Raw genomic sequence first — 12,648 nt, 5'->3', positions numbered from 1 at the left:
TTAAAAGATACAGTAAGATAAATTTTCTGAAACACGACATAGAAAAAGATCCGCAAATTTACAGTTTGCATTTTCAAGTGAGTTTTTTTTAGCTTATATCATATATTATTGTAGTGCACTGGTACGCAACTGCTTCAATCCCCCCCGCATAAAAAAAAAAAACAAACAAAATAAAACCAGCTAATATTAAAGGGGTGGAAAAAAAACCGAATGCATCATAAGCACAAGTCTCTTACCAACAGGGAAAAGAATATAACCATGAGAAATAGCTGGATCTGCTATAACCATTAAGCACCCCGAGAAAAACCTCTATCCACACACATGTCCTCCTCTCTGGCAGGTTCAGAACCATGACTCCCTTCAGCTAATGATCGTGTATTAAGGTTGATTGTTTCAGCCAGTTAACTGTACAGCACATTTTCTTTAAGGTAACAGTACCCAATGTCCGAGTTCCTAGGCATGAGAACTGGAATTCATATACACCGGGTATCTGCTAGAACGAACTGTCCTGATGGTTTGGTTGTAATGGTTCTGTCCATTGTAAGGACATGATTAAACACAACAACCTTAGCAGTGATAGAAGGTTGTACCAACAGAAGCAAAGACGGCAGATTGTTGTCCTGTGGTATTAATGGAGGTCCTCGGAGGTCCGGGGGGCCAGCTACACCTCGTGGACCGGAGAAAATGTAAAATTATAATACATGATAAATGATCTTTAAGTCGATATAAGGGGATATAGTAAGATATTAAGTGATATAAGTAATAATTAGAGGGCATGTTTTGATGTATGACTGGCTCACCAGGTTCCCTGGAGGTCCTCTGGATCCGGGAGGCCCTGGGAAGGAATCTCTATCTGAGGGTAATGAAAGGTTGTTTTATAATTAAACGGTAGCCTAAACTGTTTGCAATGACAGTTTTAAATGTAAATATGCTATGCCCCAAACCCATGAAAACCACTTGAAGCAAGCAAAAGCCTGATGGAAGGTCTAAACAGCTTACAAAGATTTGGTGCAGTTTGAATGCTGTCATGAAACACTGCATGATATTTATGACATCGGACATATAAATTCAGTTAATACAGTATATGTCACCGCACCAAAACATAGTACAGCAAAGCAGATCAAAGAAGATATCAAGCTGTATTGAGTTTAGAGATTTTTGCAGTGAACTGAATGCCATTTAAATTCAATTATAGGTCATGTGCAAAACAAAATCACTTTTTTGCTTGCATTGAGTAGAAAACAAACACTTTTCTAACCCTCTTCCAATGTCTGAAATGGATGCCACTGTCACCTGAAAGGCCAAACACTGAAGTACAGGTGATCCAAATTGTGGGTGACCATGAGGACATATTGTAATTTTTTTCCTAAGTACATGATATGTGCTTTAACTACAAAAGTTAAGAACTGTCCAAATGGACATAATAAAGCTAGTAAGAGCTTAAGCAAGAGATTAGCAGAAGTTTTGCAATGCCAGAGGAGAGATTTATGTAGTGAATAATATAGCACATATGCATTTAAGAGCTCTTTTTCAGCTCTGAGCACCTTACCAGTTTTGCAGTCCAAGGGGTGAATGGTCACAAGGCGGGGATAACCCCACGTTAACAAACCTAGAAGGACTGGTGAAGCGGACCAAGGGATCATACGGAAACTCTACAGGATTCCACAGTGTGTTGTCCCAGATGATGCGGGCTAGTGACCACAGAGGCCAGAGTATGCTTTTTGTTTGGTGGTGACACAATCCTTGTTCTCAACCATAACCCTGTACACACCGTGACACTTGACATTAATACTCTCAAACACATAGTCTCAGATTAAATTCAGAGGTGTTCTGTCCTGCTCCTGGACCGGCTGCCTGCAGAGTTTATTTCCAACCCTGCCCCCACAACAACACCTGCCTGGAAGTTTCCTGAAGTCTTGATTCGATGGTCAGGTGTGTTAATTAGGGTAGTGGGTTGGAGCTGAAAACTCTGCAGGATAGTGGCCCTCCAGGAGAAGGATTAGACTAAATACACAGAGATATTTCGCTATCCCCCTGGCGGATGTGCTGGAACTGTGTAGAGATGAGGCAGGCAAAAAGGGGACCGACACGAGCACCAGGAGCAAAAGGCTCAGCAACACCTCCCCAACCAAATGTCAATGTTTCTCAGGGGTGCCATAAAGCATCAAGCAACCTGCGAGCCAATTTCAGTGTTTGTTCACACGCCACACAGCTAATTCTTGCTCATTCTGAGGGCGGGGTACAGTCCACAGAATCGAACGCCATGAATTATAGCCTTATTAAGGAAGAACAAAAGAGTTGAGTATAACTTATGCAAGTAAGTCCTTATTCCAAAACAAACAGAGTGAAAATGCCGCATTAAGTTGGGTTGGATGTCACATGATGGGTTTAAATCCTGGGTTTCCCAAACTCCGTTGCTTGAGGACACAGAGTTTAGCTTCCAGAGTGCCTTAACACAAATGGCCCATGGAATGTTTCTAGTATGCCCAGCAAGACCTTGAATGGCTTAGTATCAGGTGTGTTTTAATTGTGGTTGGAGCTAAAACTCTACATTAACATTGGTCCCTCCAGGAGCAGGATTAGACACCCCTGATTTAAAGAGTTCTGAAAAGTCCAGAATCTAGAATCCCAGATTCCAGAATATTTACCGGTTATAGCGTGGTCACGGCTGCTCTGCATTGTTGAGGGCAGCCAAGTCCCAAAAAGCAATGTGTGATGTGAAGGCAAAACAGCTCTCTCTAAGAGCATCCACCAACATGTGGCACTGGTGGGCTCAGTTTTTGTGGCCGACCCAATTCAGTCCACGAAGCAGAGGATCGATACCACCTAAGCCAAGCTGAAAAGCAGAACAGTACAATAAGAAGATTGAAAGAGAACAATGCCCCAGATCAGATTCAAGGGCCTCTTGAGTTATTCTGAAAGAAGCATCACAAATCACCCTCAAAGATCACCCTCAAGGAGGAGAAAGAAGCCTTCGTTTAAAGGGGCACGCTTTGGAAATTGAGGGATCGGAGGTTTCTGGTGAATTAGTCCATTTACAGACGAAATCATCAGGGGTTGGAGGGCCAGGTGGGCCAAAAAGGAAAGCTGCGTGGCAAAGACATGGAGCTCTTAATGGTTGTGTCCACATTCTCCTCATAACTTGGAGATAGTTGACGAGGTGTCTATTGTATAGCAGCAGGCCCACAAGGGAGTGTGCAGTATTCCTTTAACAACCAAGATCTAAAAGAGAAATTGAGCAGTTGCTCATACTATATCTGTTTGTACGCCACATGTTACTGATTAATGTCGGATGCAGTTTCCATTATTACGTGTCTTTACTGGTTTTCTGAGGCAACCCACAATTTTTCCCCCCCTCCCCCCCAACGCCCGTGGCTCTGAAGAGGGGGTGTGTTTTTCCAATACCTCCGGTAGGGGTTGAGCACATGGATTGGGCATGGGGGAAAACGAGCCAATCTTATTGTGCCTCCACAAAAAGGGGTGTGTAGTGGAGGTGAGTGCCGTGTGGTCACATCAACACGAAAACAATACCCCTAACAAATGATGGATTCATTAGCATTTGCCACAGGTTGAGTTGTGGAAATAATAGCATTATACCAGCACATTTTAGATATCACGGCTCTCTAACCCTGCTCGCTGAAGATACCATCCAGGCAGACCTCAGTATCAACCTTGTTGATTCGCTGGTTCAGGTGTGTTTGATTTGGCTAGGAGCTGACATCTGCAGAATGGGGAGCTCTCCCGGCGAGAGGGGTGGAAGGAACCCATGTTCTAGACTAGGAATGTACTGCCCCTGATAATTGGCATATAAGAAGGCCCACGTTACTGGCACTGTAATATGAAGCAGGCCCCCCAAAAAAACCTCTCGTAAGTGGTGGGTGTCAGTGGAGGGTTTTTCCTGCGTGTGGCAACACATGTTGCTGTTGACATGTACACTGGTAAACAAGGCAACAGCTCTCGTCCACTGGCAAGGAACTGATCATGGCACCGGTCCCCTACACGGTAAAGACCGACCATCATTGGGTCAGGTTGCATCGAAGTTTACCTTAGCTTAGCCCATCCTCCCGACCATACACCTGTCCCAGTCAGTCCATGATCCACGCTGTTAGACGCATTGATTTGTTCCCTGTGAACTTTGGGGTGGTCTCACCAAAAATATAGGCAAGTGTTATCAGAACCACAAGGAGGTGATGCACGGAATGCCACAGAACGGAGAGCAGGTGTCAGGCCTCAAGGCGGTGCGATCTCCTGGAGGGGGCCCTGGTTACAGTACATGTTAAGCAACGGCAATGAAGATCGGCTATTCGACAAGACTACTATTCAAAGGAATAATCAATTGACAAGGTAAGGACAAGCCATCGAAATAACTGACCTGCACGATTGGAAGCGGGTTCACAGTGCGCTCACAGACTCTCATCGCAGGTGAGGAGGCATTGCGCTGAAGGATCTGATGCTTGGTTAGGCAGGGCGTTAAAGTCAGATCATGGTCCCCCATGACCCAAAGATGGTGAGCCATGCAAGGTAAACCTCACTATCCCTTCGCTATGTCCGCATCCGCAGTGCTTAGAATACGATTTGAAAACCAATTGCACCTGGAGATCAATGGAGGAAGACAGAAGTTCATACATTGTAAATGTATTGGTGTGGCCTCACTGAGTGGCAAGTAAACACTTTCATAATCATTCCATCATACCAGGGGGCAAACGCTGCTTCATCATGTGCAACTTTGTTGGGATTCCCACCGTTGGGCTTGAGGACGATGCCATCTTCATACTGCGCGCACAACCAGCGGGTAAGAAAAAAGCAGTATTGGATGCACCAAGGAGTGGGTTCCTCCTGGGAATTGGAACGTAAGCTGTTTACACTGCTCAGCAAACAAAAAAGTCTTTGAAACAGACTGCCATGGGAACTAAGACAGGAAAAAGACTGAACCGGTTGTTGCAGGACACTGGTGATCGTTCTATGTTTGTTTATGAGGGGTGTGGTCCTACATTCTGGGGGCCGGGTTGAGCTTTACAGCCTGTCCGGGGGACTTCAATTTGGTGTTCAGCTCATCTGGATGTCAGCAAGGTCTAGGAGAACACATATAGTGGACAGTCTTGAGCATTAAAACATCCAGACAGTGATAGATGTTTTTTTATCTGATGTCTGCCAAGATTTTCAACATGCTGTCTTAATTACCTGTAGCATTGATGAACCTCTTGTGTCCTATGATGGGCGTTCTCAACGGATCAAGCCTGGCGTGTCCTGCACCATGTAGTCTGCGGCTCTCACGGCACTCTCGCGTCTTTCTCGAGCTGGCTGTTTGCGTAGAAGTAGACTTGTCGTGAAGGCTTGATGACATCTCTGCGCACCCTTGCTAAAAACCCTCGGAAGTTAGGAGATTTATAAAACTAAGGTAGATCAATAACTGGGACTGACAGAACAGGAATACTTGAGCAACCCATTCTTATAAAGGTTTTAACTTCACTCATCACGAGAATACTGGTAAAGTCGCATCCACGAGTTTCTTTGCGTCTTCCTCAATCGAATCTAGAAATGACACGTCTCCCCGGACTTTCTTCTTCTGCTAAAAAAAAAGGAAAATCCTATATCTAATAATCTAAGAATCTCAAGTACATCTAATCACTGACTATTTAGTGTGTGAAGCCTGTAATCCCCCTCCCACACCCACCACTCACCCACTGTGAAGCGGATAAATTAATGAAATTTTGTTTTTGTTTCTTCAGTTCTAAGATAGTTATGCCTTTGTCCTTGTTAACACAAAAAGCAGCAAATCCTGATGTACTAGTGCCTATGTAGTCCATGAAATTGGCTCAAATGGAGTGTTCAACCTGATGAACAGTTAAATATTTTGAAACCACAAATTTCTTGGACCAGAAAAAATGTTTTCCATGTTTTATAGCTTATCGATCAGCCGTTCATTTTTGATTGCCTGAGTATTGGTTAAACTTTCCACCCAATGAAAAGGCAAAATAGCATACCACACAAAAACAAAATTGTGAAGATTCATCTCTGAAATGCATGAGAGAATGAGAACCCAAAAAAGCCATTATGTTTCATGACTAATTTCACTGTTTTATGCATTTCAAGGCATTTTTAGGGTGCACAGGAAAAATATACCAATCGGAATTATTCTAAAATGAGTCTGAGAAAATTATGATTTTATAAGGTAGAATACTCTTGCGTGTGATGTACTGGTCAAAGATAAATGTAAGAATTAATAACCTGCTAGAATGCCATTATTTGCATTGTGCATTAGGTAGGTGTCACAGGGTTTGCCCATAAGTGCAGTGTCAACAGACATTAAAGTTTAAAGGAAAAACGACCATTACTTTCAAGCGACGAAGTGATTCATGACAGTGTGCATGGTGTGCGTCCGACCTGAGTAACAAGGTCGTCTGTCTCTCGGGTTCTGGGAGTCAAGGCTCTGAGTGTGTTGGTACTGAGTGGATGGAGGTGGCCGTGCTTTTAACCATCCTCATCCTCGCCTCGGTTAAGCATCACTGGGGTGGAGTTCACAGCGTGGGAGGCAACAGATTTACTTCGCTATCCTTTTCAACAAGTGCAGCTACCATATGTGGTGTTTTGTTTTATTGATCTATTGACGGTAGGTGACAATCCTGACACGGATTCACTCTACCTTACTCTACATTACAGGAATGCAAGACAATCGTGTCCGTCATCAGTAAGTTACTCTAAAGGCATTCACATACGCGCGCTATGGTTGCGCGGACACGCAATGGCGCACGAGATCTTAAAAAGTATATTTACAGGGAAATGCTCAGTGTTACAGAGTGTAAGAGCATCGGCAGCGCCATGGTTGTTTGGCTCTCGCAAGTGGGCGCCAAATGTCTGCAGAGCCTCTCTGTGGCGGATGCCCAGCATTTCGAAATAGACTGACAGCCCAGCTGAACATATGTAAAATCATGGACAGAATTATTTTACTAGATGGTGACCGTGGTTAATACTTTATAGCACTGCAGAGAACGGCAGTGTATTGTGATAATGCTGAATAATTTATATTATATATAAATAAACATTGAATTAATAAAATAAGTTAAAAAAAACAACGAATGCCTTTAGGATGTTGGTATAATAGTCTCCAAATGCTATTAGAATATAAAAATGTAGATGATTTATAAAATAATATATTCATATTCAAGTTCAATACTCACCATGAATAAAATGTTTATGAAATCAAAAGTGGCCGTGTAAAACGTGTGGACACACGACCTCTTTATTACCACTTCATTTTTGGCCATCTATTTTACAATAAAATGCTCTCAGACTTCAGCTCTGAACATTCTCTCAAACAATAAAACAAAATTAAATAAAATGTTGTATTAAAAAATCTCATATTCATACATACACAAACAATCTATATTTTCCACAAAGCTATTCAAAACATTTAAGTGAGACTTTTAGAGAAAAGTTTTTAAGATCATGAGTAACGAATTTAGTTGCATGGGTAACTTTTGTAAACATTTGGTTGTAATGTAGATTACTGTTTGGGTTTTTTCTATTTTCTGACATAAACGGAAATTAATAAATGTCTCCTGCAGACAGCCAACAATAGATGAAAAGTTTTAACACCCTAGTGACCTATAAACTCTCCTAAGAATTTCCCTAAACCTCATGGAAACCCTTTCCCTTCCCAAATCTATTTATCAGCATCAGGACTGTAGGTTTCCGTTTTTGTTGGGTTTTTGTTGTTTTTATCAGCCTGTACCCCTCAGAGTTTATGGCACAAAGCATGATGAATTGATGAATCTGTTTCAAACTTTACAGGATTACATTTTAGCATTTAGCAGATTTTTTTTAGCCAAATTCGGACTACAGTGCATTCATCTAAATTTTTTACTAACATTATCTAAATGTTTCCCCGGATTGCAGAGCATGCATGGAACATGCTTGCATACACACAAGGGGCTCTACTAGTAACAATATATGTAATGTATTCTTATAGTCTCATCTAATCTATCAATATTTAATTATACTACACTGTATAGTATTGTTTGTCTGTTTATCAGGTTGTTTTGTTTTTTTTAGTCCAGTGCTTTTATTGGCATAATGAACAAAGGCCTGGTGCTTTTTTTCTTTTCTTTCGTTACTGTTTTTTAAAAGTCGACTGTCCATAATACTTTTCATGATTGAGTCATATCAACGTTTCAAGGGTGGTTTAATTGCATAGTTACCATTCCCCAAAAGTGACAAATAACTTCATGATATAATATTAGCACTACCAATTATTCCACACCTGGTTTGTGGACTGTGTTCTGTATTGTGCTGTGTCTGGGTGTGGGGTTCCACATGCGGCATAATGGAATAGCTGTGATAGATATGTATATGAAAGAAAATTAATTTTCATAAAGATATGTTGAAAATCTTTAGAGGAAGTGGGCCTTCGCATTTTCTTGACTAATAGAAGGCAAACTCCTGAAGAATTTTTTTTTAACTGTTTACTATCAAATGATGAGCTTCAAAACTGTCATGAAATTCGCTCTAAATCCTGAGGCTCTTTATGTGTTATGATTTACAAGAGCTTTTTCTTATACACTCAAGGTATATGAAGTATATATGCACCAGACAAGCGTGATGGACTCATATTTTACTTCAATATACATTTGTTCCCGGTAATTATGACATAATGTTGTATATCACATTGTACAGACCACTAAGATGAAACGGTGACTGGAACACTTATGACTGAAAAGCTCTTCAATCATTTATCCTCAACGCTAGTAGAACTTACCTTCGTGAACTCGTGTCAGTCCGCCCACTGGAGTTATTTTATTGCAAAAATGTTTCATGGCTGCTCTTTGCTGGCCAATGTCGTTGTTACTTGGAAACTGATGACTCACAGTCTGTCACAAAAAGATTTGGGAACACACGTACGGGTATTAGTGAATGAGCACTAGGATTTTTTAATGAAAGTCTATCATGTTTTTCGGAGTCTGTCCTAAAACCTATACTAACACGATTTTGTTTTTGTTTTAATTTACATGAGGCACTACTACTTACTGGACTACTACCGAAACCATAAAGAAAAACTGGGTTAACGCACGTGTTTTAGCATGAACACAGCATATGGATCAAATCAAACAATCACATCTTACGCATCCACACTATACAGGTTTCAACTGTCCGATGCTGCCACAACAAAATGAGCTTTTTAGCAGATTCTTAAACACTGACAGAGAATTTTAGCAGGACGTAATTCATGTAGCGGCTGCCCATTCTACAGCTCTTGGCCCATTAATGCAAAGCTCGAGTCGCCCACAGGTCCATGCTTAATTGCAATATACTGAAAAATAAGCCTAGTTGACCAAATATGGAAATGTATTTTATATTTGCATCATCAGTAATCCAGTATATTCCCATTGTTGTTGCGTTCATTTCATCCTGTATGACATGATAAGTCACGATAGGGGAAATCACTGTTTGTCAAATGCTCTCTTCTCACAAATAAGGCATTCTGGCATATGTGGGTGTTTGCTGGTATATGTTTGCTGTCATCAAGCACTGCTCATTCTGTGATCTTTCTATATGGGGGAACAGGGGAAAGTGAGGTAAGATGAGTAGCGGGACAAAGCAAATGTGCCCCCGAGGCCTTTCTTAAAAACATTAACCAACACTTGCTGCTTTTTTACATGCCTTAACAGATTAATTCTTTCCCAAGTTAAATAGTTGAAAATAGCAGTAAAAACAAACATTACCTGGTTTAGTGACCTAATGTAGGGAAATACCATCACAGTCGGCTTGAGAAAAACTTTATACCAACAAAGGACAGACTGGATTTCTATGAAAGGATCAGGGAACAAACCATTTGTACACCTTTAAGAGAAACAAATTCAGGATTTTCACAGCCGAACTTCTGGGTTTTTAGAATTGAAGAGACCACAGTCTCAATCGCTGGGGAATCACAAGGAAGGAGGGAACACCTCATATTACCCAGCAACCTTCATGTTGAAATGTTGGATGGTTGACATATGTCTTACCAGAGAAAAATCCGCGGTCTTGGTTTCATGTAAGACCAGGAATAATTCGTCAGTTTTAAAATAATCTATATATGTGGTCAGATTATGGTCACATATAATTTGAAATGATGATCTTCATTTACTGAGCAACAAACTTGCTTCTTCCAAATCTTTCAATATAGGGCTTTATGGATAATCTTTTTAGATATACAGTCTAGCAGTGATTTGTCAAATTGATGCAGATTATTTGTTAAATAAATAAATTTTCATGCAGTCTGTCCACAGATTGCTTGCTAAAATTGTCAAACGCGACAGTTTATAATCGCATTGATGAGAGTCGCGTGTTGTTTTTCATTTTTAGTCCATTTAATGTATTGTGTTCAAGTGGTTTTAGTCAATCAACGCAGTCAAGTGTAATTGGAGTGCTTTTAACAAGACTTGGTTTCAAAGAAGCTTTACAGAAAAATATGCTTGTTTGCATTCACAAGCAGGAAGTATTCGTTATCTGCAGGATGAGTGTGTCCTCTCTGCATTAAAGTGACATTATGGGTAATAAAGGGTTCATTTTTTGGGTTTTGGGAGGCCAACAACGGGTTTTGAATGCGCAGGGGAAAAAAAAACTTTAATTGTCTTAAAATATCATTTTTTTTTACCTTACTTTTCAACGACCCCCAAAAGATTCCCCAAACCCTTTCATTTTTTCCAAACCCCCCCCTTTTTGTGACCTAAACATCAAAACCCGTAAAGCCGATAAAAAAGTGTTTTGAGCCAGGTATTTTTTTCCGCTCTTAAACGGGAAACCCAGTGGGAAAGAAAGAATTTTGCATTTTCATTTAGACCAAAACAAAAAACAAAAAGTGGGGGGGAGAATAATGATCATGTTGACGCCCAAAATGAAATGGCTTGGGATTTGTTTTTAAAAAAGACTGTTTTAATGACATTATTTTTAATTGAATACAAAGGCCTATAAATTTATACCGTGCTTTTTAAATTTAAAAATTTGCAGGTATTTTCTCCATTAAGCTGTGTTACTTTTACAACCTGATACATTTGACAGTTTTTGTCTGTTCATCCAAAGATCCATTTTTATCTCATTTAGTTACTGGTTAAAATTTTGAAATATTTTAACAATGTTTTTAATAATAATTCAATTCATAATATAAAATTATTATAATAAGAATAATAACCTTCACGTAAAACTGAAAACATACCTTTATTCTCGCACCAGCGCTTTTATTTATTTGGTTCTTTAAATTGCAGTTATTATATACATTCGGAACTCCCATATTTGGAAAACCTGTATAGCAGAGAAAAACAATCCACAAGAAGAATTTCCTTTGACTTTCCTGAAAGAGGAAAAAAAAATCGAGACTGATTACACTTGGTCAGTAGACAAGTGTTAGATTGAGTTCTCCAGGACTGAACACTTCAGGTGACAGTAACCAGATAGCAAACAGTAAAATAAAAACTGTGAAAAATTCTTTTATTTCTTTATAACAATAAAACCATTAACAACTAACTGATTAGTTGACCAAATGTTTACTGCAGGTCATAATTATTACTGTCTGTCGTCAGCTGGGTGCTCGTGACCACTCTATAATAAACTTCTCCGTATGGATCCAACGTTTGACTCCACGCTACAATTACAGACAGCTGACTAATGCAAAAAGGTGCAGCATGTTTTCTCACCTTCTCTTTTAGCCATAAACCGTTTCATTGTGCAAAACATCTATAAAGGATGTTAGAAGAAAGCTTCTCATGTAGGCTAGTGGTGCCACGGTCAAAGTGTGATTTTTACTCAGCTTAATGCTTCATGTGAGTAAATACAGTTGACTCATTAAAAGAACAAAAAGAAACATTTACAGCCTTGTATAAGTAGCAACTTAAATCTGTACTGGTGCCACATGCTTTATCTATAAAGGCCTTAGTAAAAAAAAAATATATATATAATGCATTTATTTCATATGCTTCAAAAACATTAACATATATATTGACATATCACTGATATAAGGTATAGTCCAACTTTATTTGGAATATTTTTTATTGCACAATCCACATTTATCAATTGTATGTCTTTAAATGCAAAATATTTAAAGTATTTGCCTGAGTATACTTGCAATAGTTCCAGTTTAGCACAATCAAATTTACTTCAGTATATCTTCCCATAAAAGTGCATTAAAACAAATTATTTGTTCAATTTAGCAGACTTTATGTTTAACAGTTCAGTATATAAAAGTACAATGGCAGGGAAGTTTTCAATTAAAAACTTTTTATAAATATGTAGAAATGTGTTTGTGGGAATACTTAAAATAGGAGTTTAGTTTTACTGCTTTGAGAAATTAAAAGTGCACCAAGTTCAATAAGGAAATATCCAACGAAGTCTGATAAAATATCTCAGCCACATTTATATTGCTATGTTTAATGATGTTAGAGCTGTGAAAGTTGGCCAACAACATACAAAAACAATGCATTTTATATAAGTCCCATTAGTAAGGGGGGAAACTATGTGTTTTTTTAAAAAATGAAACCCTAACCGAGTTGCAAAATTTTTTCCTTTTTATGCAGTGGAAACCCCCGTTACTTTTTTTTGGTGCTTTTTATAAACATGATACAGTAAATGCATCAATCTTAGTGGGCAACAAATTTTTCTGGGAAACTACTTAAAACT

General features: G+C 39.4%; 1 protein-coding gene across 2 annotated transcripts in view; it reads left to right on the top strand.

Annotated features, from left to right (window-relative positions):
- LOC109054485 (cytosolic purine 5'-nucleotidase) overlaps positions 1-12,648 on the top strand; it is a 595,585-nt gene that overhangs the window by 449,595 nt on the left and 133,342 nt on the right. The gene's annotated exons all lie outside the window — the stretch shown is intronic.

The sequence above is a fragment of the Cyprinus carpio genome, chromosome B10 (assembly GCF_018340385.1).
Source record: "Cyprinus carpio isolate SPL01 chromosome B10, ASM1834038v1, whole genome shotgun sequence".
Lineage (NCBI taxonomy): Eukaryota > Metazoa > Chordata > Actinopteri > Cypriniformes > Cyprinidae > Cyprinus > Cyprinus carpio.
The sequence above is the reverse complement of the archived record's forward strand: the minus strand, read 5'-3'. Positions and strand labels throughout refer to the sequence as shown.